The 12,615-nt window shown below is 45.7% G+C and overlaps 1 long non-coding RNA gene across 1 annotated transcript; it reads right to left on the reverse strand.

Annotated features, from left to right (window-relative positions):
- Nucleotides 1-309: 309 nt before the first annotated feature.
- On the reverse strand, nucleotides 310-2,639 carry LOC103889863 (uncharacterized). Its single transcript, XR_654227.2, has 2 exons — nucleotides 2,495-2,639; nucleotides 310-542 (listed from the first exon to the last, which is right to left on the reverse strand). It is a non-coding gene; the product is annotated as an uncharacterized LOC103889863 (long non-coding RNA).
- Nucleotides 2,640-12,615: the final 9,976 nt, after the last annotated feature.

Here is a 12,615-nt window from a genome sequence, read left to right on the forward strand (position 1 = left end):
CACCATGTGTTTACAAGTCTGTCTCTCCTACTGTGTGCCCCCTAAGGGCAGGGACTGGGTCTTAATTCATCTTTATATTTCTAAAACACAGGAATATTAGTCACTGGTGAGTAGTGGGTGAATGGATGACTAAGACTCAATAATGGCATTAGCTTTAAAAGGCATCAGCAGGTGATTTCTGAAAACTTGCCAGATCCCCATGTCTGAGTCCTTCTTTTATCTCCTCCTTGATACCCCTAAGCATCCTTGCTATGGTCCCCTTCCAATCCATCTCACCACCTCCTCACCTCGGCCAGGAATGGCCTAGCCCAGTGTTTTTTTTTTATTCTTGGCTGCCTATTAGAATCACATGGGGAGCTTAAAAAATATACTGATGCCTAGATCTCGCTCCAGACCAACTAAACCCAGTGTGCAGCTGAGGTTGAGAACCTCCACGCCCAGGCCACCAGAAAGTTCCACATCACATGCTCTGAGGCAGCAGGCTCTTTGAAAGCATGGGTTGGTATTCACAGCACTTGGCATTCATAGTATACATGGAAAGTCTAGAGAGAAATAAAAAAACAAAACAAAACAAAAGAAAACAGGAGGGGAATTAAAAACAAAAAACAACAACAGAAAAAACACCTTTATGCCTTGGAAAAGAGCCTGCCCTTTTGTAATGCACTGGGCAGCTGGATTAGGAATATCTGCTGTGAGGTACTAGATGTACTTCTGCCCTGGGACTTTGGTCCTGCAATCCACTGTTGCCCAATCTTCCATGGGCCTTTCAGGCTTTTACTGTGCTCGGCATGTGATCAGCTTGCTGAGGCTCTAACACCTACTGTCCTCACTGCAGCCTACTGTTCACTTGCTGCTCAGCGAAGCCCGGCTGGCCACCATTCTTGCCGAACCCCGGGTGACCTCTAGTTTAATTGGCTTTGGTGGCCTCCCAGGAGGTCAACTTGAGATTGTCGGCTGATTACCCAAGGCCCTGCGGGTGCAGCCTGGGAGGTGCAGCCTGGGAGGGTGCAGCCTGCGGATGCAGCCTGGGAGGGTGGCTGAATAACTGCATAATGATCAGGGCTACAAGGCCATGACCCTAGGCTGGGCCAGAGCACATCGAGAAACTTAATTTTGACTTTTTAGCTACCACTGCGGCTGTGAGTCTCTGGAGCCGTTTTTCCTTAAAAATGTACCATTAACCTTGCGCTCACGGCTGTCTTTTCCTCAGCTTCCTTCTTCCAGGGGGCCAGACACTTAATTAAAGACCCTTTACCTTTCTTTACACTTTTGATCATTTTAATGGGAATGCTTGAATTGGGTTCTGTCCAGAGAAGCCAAGTCAAAAAGCAGTTACCTATTATCTCTCAGGATCATAGAGTGTCAGCGAGGGAATCTGAGACATCACCCATCACAGAGGTTCTCAAACCTGGCAGTAGAGTAGAACCATCTGGGGAGTTTGAAAAGGACTAGTGGTTAGGCCTGACTAATTCAATAGCATCTCTAGAAGTGGGGCTCAGGCACTGGTGTTTGCAAAGCCTCCTTGTGATGCTAATGAATAGTCATGGTTGATAACCATTCACTAATCAAAATTCCTTTATTTTTCATATGAGAAAATTAAGACTGAAGTGCTTGGGGGCAATTCTGAGCTGCTAGCCCTGCTTGGATGTCCAGGTAATCTGTAGGCAGAACAGTAACCCGTAAAGTTCTGTTCTTATCTGCCAATTAGATCTCTCTGGAGACTACTAGCCTGCTCTCTCGCCTTCTTTCCACTGTTTCCATTTCTGAGTCAGAAATCTGAGAGGGTTGGCCAGACGCGGCGGCTCACACCTGTAATCCTAGCACTTTGGGAGGCCGAGGCAGGCGGATCTCTATAGGTCAGGAGTTCGAGACCAGCCTGGCCAACATAGTGAAACCCCATCTCTACCACAATACAACAATTAGCTGGGCGTGGTGGTGGGCGCCTGTAGTCCCAGCTACTCAGGAGGCTGAGGCAAGATAATTGGTTGAACCTGGCAGGCAGAGGCTACAGTGAGCTGATATGGTGCTGTTGCACTCCAGCCTGGGAGACAGAATGAGACTGTCTCAAAAAAAAAAAAAAAAAAAAAAAAAAAGGGAAATCTCTGTTCTAGAATCTCTCTTCTTTCTAAAACCGCAACCCCCCCTTTTTTTTTTTTTGAGATAGAGTCTCACTCTGTTGCCTAGGCTGGAGTGCAATGGCACAATCTCGGCTCACTGCAACCTCCGCCTCCCAGGTTCAAGTGATTCTCCTGCCTCAGCCTCCTGAGTAGCTGGGATTACAGGCGCCTGCCACCATGCCCAGCTAATTTTTGTATTTTTAGTAGAGATGGGGTTTCACCATGCTGGCCAGGCTGGTTTTGAACTCCTAACCTCAGGCAATCCGCCTGCCTTGGCCTCCCAAAGTGCTGGGATTACAGGCGTGAAACACCGCCCCCAGCCTAAAACCCCAAACTCTTAATATACTCATTCAATAGATGTGCCAGTCAAAGTGCACCTTGCCTTGGGTCACCCAGCAAGTGTCTTTGTCCAGGGTTCCATTTTCAGTCGCCCATGGCCACAATCTGCTGAACTTGGGCTCTCAATAGGGGGTGCCAGGAGCATGGTTCATCTTCAGTCCTATTTCAAAGCTGGAAGTTAGGACACTTTGAACACTTAACTGAGGGGGAAGCTAGACGTTTTGGGGTTTTTTTGGCCCTCTTTTCATTTTGTAGGTGCTAAGTCATTATGACAACACAGTGGGGCTGAAGCTGCAGGTGAGGAAGAGGTAACCACGCCGTGTGACAAGCAAAGGACCTAGAGTGGAAAAATTGTAGGAGACATGCGCTCACTCTCACGGTGGTGCAAGAGCCTCCCTGCATGTTACACTGTCGGCCCCTCATCTGCCTCACCCTAGACCCAGATCTAAGGCAGGACGAGGGAGGGCAGGGGAAGGGGAAAAATTCCATCCTAGCTGCAGGGCTAAATCTAGAATTTATTCCAAGTTAAATATAGATGGAATGCTAATATGCCAGTCTTAGCCTGCCTTAGGCAGTGAGTCCAGCTCAAAGACCAATGACCTTGCAAGCGGAGAAGGCCATCGCTCAGAGCCCCCCATGGATGCCGACGCTGAGGAATGTTCAGCCTTTCTCCCTCCCACTATAGCCCCCTGCCTCTCCAGCCTAACAGAGCCTCTGAGCAAAGGTGGCCCCTAGAGAAGCACAGAACAGCGACTCCTCAGAAGGGGCAAGTCTAAATGTTTCTTTTTCTTTTTTTTTTACTTGAGACCTTGCTTCAGAAATAAGCTTGAGTCCTGAGGCTTCGCATTGCTCCTAGAGTACAGGGCAGGAAGTGTGACTTCAGAGCATGGGAAAGTAAGTCTCTCTTCTTTGTGGAAATGTTCAACTTCATGGTCCACTCTGGCCCCAGAGTTCATAATTAGAGCTTTATATCCTTTGCCTAATGTGAACTGCAAATTCCTTGGGGAGTTAGCCTACATTGAACCATATTAGTTCTTACTGAGAGCTGGAAATGCCTGCCCCAACACTGTGTGAAACAACCTCACACTCCTGCGGGTGCAACTTGCTTCCCTTCACTGCTGAGATGAGTGTTAGGCCCCCCTGACCCGAGGCAAAGCTCTTTTCACCATCTGCATCTGATAATCAATTATCATGTGTTATCCTGTGACTTCACTGTATCGTTTTACTAAAATGTTTTAATGTTCAATGCAACATGGAATCCTGGACTAAAGAACATTAGTGGAAAAACTGGTGCCGTCCGAATAAAAGTCTGTAGTTAATAGTATTGTAACAATATTGATTTCTTTTTCTTTTTTTTTGAGACGGAGTCTCGCTTTGTCCCCCAGGCTGGAGTGAAATGGTGTGATCTTGGTTCACTGCAACCTCTGCCTCCCGGGTCCTAGTGATTCTCTTGCCTCAGCCTCCTGAGTAGCTGGGATTACAGGTGCCCGCCACCACATCCAGCTAATTTGTGTATTTTTAGTAGAGACGGGTTTTCAACATGTTGGCCTGGCTGGTCTCGAACTCCTGACCTCAGGTGATCCACCCATCCCGGCCTCCCAAAGTGCTGGGATTATAGGCGTGAGCCACTGTACCCAGCTAACAACATTGGTTTCTTAGTTTAGACAAATGTACCCTGGTTGAATAAGATGTTAACATTAGGAGAGGCTGGGGGGCAACTATATGGGAGCTCATTGAGCTATCTCTGCAACTTTTTTATAAATTTAAAATTATTCCAGGCCAGACGTGGTGGCTTACGCCTATAATCCCAGCACTTTGGGAGGCCGAGGTGTGCAGATCGCTTGAGGCCAGGAGTTTGAGACCAGCCTGGGCAACGTGGCAAAACCTCATCTCTACTAAAAATACAAAAATTAGCGGGGCATGATGGCACATGCCTATAATCCCAGCTACTCTGGAGGCTGAGGCAGGAGAATCGCTTGAACCTAGAAGGCAGAGGTTGCAGTGAGCCGAGATCACACCAGTTCACTCCAGCCTTTTAAAATGCACTTTTATAAATATCTGTGACAAGATGCCTTTAAAATGTCTTTTCTGGTGTGTGTGTGTGTGTGTGTGTGTGTGTGTGTTTGAGTTTCCTTCAGATAACTGAGCTTGTTTTCACATGAAGCAAAAATCTGCTCATGCATATTGTTTGGGAAAGTCTTGTTTTCTTAGAGGTCTGGAGGCTCTAAAAAATACCTACGGCTTCCTTCTATTCATTTTATATATTTTGGTCCAAAGATTTCATAATTCCATCCCCGCCCTGGCTATTCCCTAGGGTTATGAGAGAAAAAGAAAAATATTTTGTAAAGAGCAGGGATTGTATTCTTTTCTTGGCAAGTTCCCCTACAGAGCACTGTGTATACTTAAACCTCTGTATAAATAAATGACACAAATAGAGATGTTATGGGGGAGGGTTCATCTTGCCTGATGGCTTTCTGGGGCCCAATGCAACTGTTCTGTTCACGGGTTTATGAATTGAGGCTAGCTTGGGCTTTGAATTAGGACCAGGAAGAGATGTAAACATCCACCATATTGATTGTCACACATGACCATTTTTTGGAATTTGAGGAAGAAGATGATGAAAAGGGAAGGAGAAAAGAAGAAAAAGTGGTGGCCGGGCGGTGTGGCTCATGCCTGTAATCCCAGCACTTTGGGAGACCGAGGTGGGTGAATTACTTGAGGTCAGGAGTTTGAGACCAGCCTGACCAACATGGTAAAACCCCGTCTCCATTAAAAATACAAAAATTAGGTCGACGTGGTGGCGGGCGCGTGTAATCCCAGCTACTCAGGAAGCTGAGGCAGGAGAATCGCTTGAACCCAGCAGGCGGAGGTTGCAGTGAGACAAGATCACGCCATTGCACCCCAGCCTGGGTAACAGAGGGAAACTCTGTCTCCAGAAAAAAAAAAAAAGAAAAAATGGAAGAAGGAGGGTGGGCACTGTGCCTCATGCCTGTAATTCCAGCACTTTGGGAGGCTCTGGTGGGAGGAATGCTTGAGCCCAGGAGTTTGAGACCAGCCTGGGCAACATAGGGAGACCTTGTCTTAATAAAAAAAAAAAAAAAAAAATAGAAGAAGGAGATAGGGTTGCAAGAGCCCTAAAAAAGGTGAAGGGTCAGTCTAAAGTACATCCAGTATCCTGAGGATCCTGTTGAAATGCAGATTCGGATTCAGTAGGCCTCCAGGGGCTGGGATTCTTCCGGTCAAACCAGCTCCCAGTGAGGCTGCTGCTCCAGGGACCTCACTGGAGAAGTAAGGCCTGGCACAGACTGTACCTTCAAAGCAGTAATGCAATGGCACTCTCTGTCACTGCTGCTACTCTTGACTTCTGGTTCTCTCTAGCACCTCCCAGATCACTGTTACCGCCTGGATCACTGCCAGTGCTTTTTCTTTTTTGGACATGATGTCAAAAATGCGAAAGCTTTACAAAGCTTCCCTCAACGTTGCATAGGGGAAATCTTCTCTTTCAAAGTCTCTCCGGTAGCTTCTTTTTCTCTTCTACCATGATTTTTTATTTCTTGATCTAATTTCCAGTCCTGTCTTAGTTTGAATCACTCATTCACTCAGTTCTCTGTCCTCCTCTTTCTATCCAAACTAGTTTTATTTCTCTAGAGATTTTTTGTTTTTGGAGATGTGGGGGTGGGGGTGGGGGTGGGGTGGGGTGGGGATCTCCCTATGTTGCCCAGGCTGGTCTTGAACTTCTGAGCTCAAGGAATCCTCCCACCTCAGCCTCCCGAGCGGCTGGGACTACAGGTGTGCTTCATCATTCCTGGCTAATCTAGAGATTTTAATGCACAGTCTGCCCCAAGAATAGTTTCCACCTTTTCTTTTTGGTCCCACCCGGGAACGAAATTAGCATCTCTTAATGGTGGGTAAAATTAGAGTAGACTCGGTATCTAGCTTTCGTTCATCTCCCAGGCCACTTCTTTATGAAGTAACCTCCATCACAATGTATAGTTTCTAAAAAGTCTGAAGGAGCAGTGATATTTTCCCTCGAATGCAGTTTCTATGTCACCATGGTAAACAAGAATTTTCAGGCTTGCAGTCAAGGACAGCCTTTCAAATTCTCTTTGGATGAAACTAATCCCCAAGGCTGCCCAACCTCCCTATAACTAAGAAGCTTACAAGGCCAAATATTTGATGCACTGGCCTGAAAACAATGATTTGGATGTCAGTCACTGATGACACATCATAATGCTTACCACCACCCTTCCAAACCCACTCCAGACCAGTAAACAGTGATTATGCTGACAGAGCTGAAACAAACCTTTACATCCCTAAGTATCCATTTAACTCCCGAAACCTTAAAGCTTAGCTTGGTGATCATCTCATTAGATTTTTCTGCAGGGTGCCAATACCAAAATGATACAGTATTATTTAAAAGTGGCTTATGTACCATTCTATCAAATGAAACTGTCTATGAACTGGTATTTGCACAAATTTATGTTGTAATGGTAAATGATACTTATCATGAAGAGCCTGGAGCACTCACTTAAGTGCCTTCTGAATCATGCAAGAAAGTGCAATATTTGTATAATATTTTATGGTGTTAAATATATTTGAAGTTAATTCTTGGGAAATTGGCCTTCTATGCCTAATAATACCTTAAAATGGCAGATTTATTTCCAGCTTATCCCGCATTTTCAACAAGAACATTTTATAAACCATATTTTAAAACTGAAGGAATTGAGATGAAGGGACTTGCCCAAAGCCCATAGGTGGTAGTAAGTGGAAAATCAGGACAAGAACCCAAGCCTTCTGTTTTCTTTTATATGGTTCTTTACTTGATTAACCAGAATATCCATTCCTCTTAACAATCACTAATAGATAAAGTTAACTGAGTGTAATCCTGGGTCTAAAGTGTGACAATAAACTAAGGAGACAAATTTGGTTTTACCTCCATCTACATTCTGACAGAATTTTCTTTTTGTTTTGTTTTTTTTTTGAGATGGAATCTTGCTTTGTTGCCCAGGCTGGAGTGCAATGGTACCATCTCGGCTCACTGCAGCCTCCACCTCTCAGATTCAAGAGATTCTCCCACCTCAACCTCCCGAGTAGGTGGGATTACAGGCATCCGCCATCACGCCTGGCTAATTTTTATATTTTTAGTAGAGACAGGGTTTCACCGTGTTTTCCAGGCTGGTCTCGAACTCCTGACCTCAGGTGATCTGCCCGCCTCAGCCACCCAAAGCACTGGGATTACAGAAGTGAGCCACCGTGGCTGGCCTCTTTTTCTTTTTTCTTTTTTCTTTTTCTTTTTCTTCTTTTTTTTTTTTTGAGACAGAGTCTCACTCTGTCACCCAGGCTGGATGGAGTGCAGTAGTGTGATCGCTGCTCACTGCGACCTCTGCCTCCCAGGCTCAAGCAATTCTCATGCCTCAACCTCCCGAGTAGCTGGGACTACAGGCACCCGCTACCACGCCTGGCTAATTTTTGTATTTTTAGTAGAGGCGGGGTTTCACCATGTTGGCCAGGCTTAGTCTTGAACTTCTGGCCTCAAGTGATCTGCCGACCTCGACCTCCCAAACTGTTGAGATCATAGGCATGAGCCACTGCGCCCAGCCCAGTATATCCATATCCAAAATTCACACGGAAATTGTCTTTTAATTTGTCTGGGGACGGTATACACTTATAACTTTATTTTTCTTCTCACACTTTTTATGAATCAACCAAGAAAAAGAAAATGGCTTGTTACCTTGGAATCACAGCCAATTTAAATCCAATTTGATTCAACAAACATCAGTTAAGTATCTATGTGGCACGCACGGTTCTGGGCTTTGGAAATAGAGTGGCTGATAAGACATGGTCATCTCCACCTGGAGGGATTTACAGAGTTGTTAAATAGGTGCTGAGGCTACTGTAGTGGCCCAAGAGGGAATGGTCAACTGGGAGATGAGTTACTGGGGAGGGAGCAGCTAATTTTTGAGGATGAGTGGGCAATTCCAAGGCATATGGGCATATAGAACGTGTGATTATTCCAGAAGGAGAAAAGCTGATATGTTGTCACACCGCTGGGTCAACCAAGCTGCCAGTAGTCTGGATGCCTGAAGGTGAGAGTCTGGAGGTCATGTGAAGAGACAGGGCTAGGTCAGGCACTATGGCACACCTTTAATTCCAGCACTGTGGGAGGCTGAGATGGGAGGATCGCTTGAGCCCAGGAGTTTGAGACTAGCCTGGGCAACATAGTGAGATCCCCATCCCTACAAAAATTTAAAAAGTTAGCCAGGCATGGGGGTGAGTACCTGTAGTCCCGGCTACTTGGGAGGCTGAGGAGGGAGGATTGCTTGAGCCTGGGAGGTGGAGATTGCAGTGAGCCAGCCATGACTGTGCCACTGCACTGCAGCCTGGATGACAGAGTGAGACCTTGTCTCAAAAAAAAAAAAAAAAATTTTTTTTAAATTAAAAAAAGAGAGATAGGGCTGAGCCAAACCCTGTGTGTCATATTAATGGGCAGTGGAAATTGAAGTTTCCCCATTGACAAGGGGAAACCAAAGAAGAATTTTAAGCAGGAGAGTAACTGTGGCAATTCCAGCTTTTGGCCCACATGAAGTTCCCTCCTCCTCTTCTTTCCCTCCTCCTCTTCTTTCCCTCCTCCTCTTCTCTCACTGGTCACTCTTGCTCTCTGACAGGATATACCTTCTGCTCTCCACGTTTATAACCAGCCAGCTCTAGCAAAACCCCTGATGGCCATTTTAGTCAGAGGCCCTGCATCCTCCCACTATACAGACTGTAGGATTTTGGGTCCCAAAACATGTTACCCACACGATGACCTGTTTTATTTGCCAGACTTGACCTAAATGGTTAATCATATTTCTTAATAGTTGGTATGGTTTGGCTCTGTGTCCTCACCCGAATCTTGTTGAAATGTAATTTGCAATGCTGGGGAAGAGACCTGGTAGGAGATGATTGGATTGTGGGGGTGGATTTGCCCCTTCCTGCTCTCGTGATAGTGAGTTTTCGTGAGATCTGGATGTTTAGGTCTTATTGTTTAAAAGTTCGTAGCACTTCCCAATTGGCTCTCTCTCCCTTTCTCCTTTCCAGCCATGAGAAGACATGCCTTGCTTCTCCCCTTCACCTTCTGCCATGATTGTAAGTTTCCTGAGGCTTCTCCAGCTATGCAGAACTGTGAGTCGATTAAACCTCTTTTCTTCATAAATTACCGAGTCTCACGTAGTTCTTTATACCAATGTGAGAATGGACTAACACAATAGTCAAGATAAAAGAAGTCAGGACTTCCCACTAAACAAAGTATGAATCTCAGTTCCAGATGCTTGGATAGTCTAAGTTTTGGGCTGTAGTCATCCTTGGTGCTACAAGAATGATGAATTTTAGAGGTCAGTAGATTGAGTTATGACTGCAGGAGAAAACAAATCTCACTCTGGTCCAACAGCTTAATATCTGCTTTATTTGAAGATGACCCAGTGTGGTAGTCAGAGTTCTCCAGAGGAACAGAACCAGTAGGATGTGTGTGTGTGTGTTTGTGTGTGTGTAAAGAAAGTGGCCAACTCAGTTTTAGAGGCTGGCAAGTCTCAAGATCTGCAGGGTGATTCAGCAAACTAGAGACCCAGGAGAGTCAATGATGTAGTTCCAGTTAAAGTGGAAAGGCCTAAGAACCAGAAGTGCTGATAGTGTAGTTCCAGTCTGAAGGCCAGTAGGCTTGAGACCCAAGAAGAACTGATGTTTCAGTTTGAGTCTGAAGGCAGGAAAAATGAATGTCCCAGTTCAAAGGCAGTCAGGCAGAAGGAATTCTCTTACCTAGAGGAGGGTCAAACTTTTGTTCTCTTTAGTCTTTCAACTGATTGAACATCAGACAGGGGAATCTGCTTTACTCAATGTATTAGTCCATTCTTGCACTGCTATAAAGAAGTACCCAAGACTGGGTAATTTATAAAGAAAAGAGGTTTAATTGGCTCACCGTTCTGCAGGCTGTACAGGAGGCATAGCGGCTTCTAGGGAGGCCTCAGGAAACTTAAAATCATGGTGGAAGGTGAAGGGAAAGCAGGCACATCTTACCTGGCCAGCAGGGGCAAGAAAGAGGGAGGAGATGCCACACACTTTTAAACAACCAGATTTCCTGAGAACTCTATCATGAGAACAGTACCAAAGGTGAAAATCTGCCCATTGATCCAATCACTCCCCACCAGGCTCCACCTCTAACACTGGGGACTACAATTCAAGATGAGATTTGGGTAGGGACACAGATCCAAACCATATCACTCAGTCTATCAAGTTAAATGTTAATCTTATCCAAAAACACTCTCACATCCAAAATAATGTTTGACCAATATCTGGGTACCCTGTGACTCAGTCAGGTTGACACAAAATTAACCATCACACCCAGTACATCAACAATATGTATACACTATAAAATCATCAATAGCCAGGTGTGGTGGCTCACACCTGTAATCCCAGCACTTTGGGAGGCCAAGGTGGGCAGATCACCTGAGGTCAGGATTTCGAGACCAGTCTGGCCAACATGATGAAACCCAGTCTCTACTAAAAGTTCACAAATTAGCCAGGCGTGGTGGCAGGCGCTTCTCATCCCAGCTACTCAGGAGGCTGAGGCAGGAGAATTGCTTGAACCCAGGAGGCGGAGGTTGCAGTGAGCTGAGATCAGGTCACTGCACTCCAGCCTGGGCAACAAGAGCCAGACTCTGTCTCAAAAAAAAAAAAAAAATCATCGATAATTTGTGCAGCACATACAAGGTATGTTTATTTCACAGGCATCTCGGGTTTTGCAAGCTTTATAGTTTTTTTTTTTTTTCTTTTGAGATGGAGTCTCGCTCTGTTGCCCAGGCTAGAGTGCAGTGGCACGATCTCGGCTCACTGCAAGCTTCACTTCCTGGGTTCACACCATTCTCCTGCCTCAGCCTCCCGAGTAGCTGGGACTACAGGCACCCGCCACCACACCCGGCTAATTTTTTGTATTTTTTTTTTAGTAGAGACAGGGTTTCACCATGTTAGCCAGGATGGTCTCGATCTCCTGACCTCGTGATCCGCCCGCCTCAGCCTCCCAAAGTGCTGGGATTACAGGCGTGAGCCACCGCGCCCGGCCAGCTTTATCGTTTTTATCAGCTAAGTTTTTAAAATGGAAAGTCCCCCCCCAAAGGGGCAGGATATATATAAATACCTATTTTTATCTACCTGTACTTCCTTCACTAATATTTTAATTATCTTTGATCCTTCCTTTGAAGGATGAAAAAGTTAAAACTACATGTTTCATATTTCCTTTGAGCCTTTTATCTTGTGCCTTTCTTGTTTTTGGTGATATTTTTAGAAAAGGTATTAAAAATGGTCATTATCAGTACTGTGGGCTCCTAATGAAGAGAAGGGAGCTAATTGGAACCAATGTTGACTTGGAGGGGAGAGAGCTGGGGAGAATGGTTGGAGACCCCTCCTCCTCAGGAGGGGGAACGGTGGTTCAAACCACTAAGCTAGGGTAGAGCTGAGTCTGAGCCAGCTGGTCTGGTCTGTGGAGATTCTATCTGGGCTGAACATGCAGGGCACAAAATGAGATTTCTAAGGAGAGTTTGGGTGCCCTATTTGTATCCAACGTGTTTATTCAAGCATCCATCTGTCCTGGGGAACAGACTAGAACAAACAGGGCCCCAGCCAGTGCTACCAGGGTTCATGGAAGGGCACGGAGCTGGAAAGGTAATTGGAACCAGAGGTCACTGCAGAGAACAGTAACACAGATGGGCCACGTGCAGTTGCTTGTGATAGGGAGACTACAGGTGCACACTCCTATAGACACAGATTCATTCTTGCCAGGAACACTGGGCATGGGACTCTTTTCATCTCCCCCTCAACAATAGGTGATATGGTTTGGTTGTGTTCCCAACCAATCTCATCTTGAATTGTAGTTCCCATAATCACCACGTGTGTGAGCGAAACCAGGTGGAGATAAATGAATCCCGGAGGCAGTTTTCCCCATTGTGTTCTCATGATAGTGAGTTAGTTCTCACAAGATCTGATGGTTTTATAAGGGGCTTCCTCCCTTCACTGGGCACTCATTCTCCTGCTGCCCTGTGAAGAGGTGCCTTCTGCATGATTGTAAGTTTCCTGAGGCCTTGCCAGCCGTGCAGAACTGTGAGTCAATAACAATATTTTCCTTTATAAATTA

This window comes from Pongo abelii, chromosome 12 (assembly GCF_028885655.2).
Source record: "Pongo abelii isolate AG06213 chromosome 12, NHGRI_mPonAbe1-v2.0_pri, whole genome shotgun sequence".
Taxonomy (NCBI): Eukaryota; Metazoa; Chordata; class Mammalia; order Primates; family Hominidae; genus Pongo; species Pongo abelii.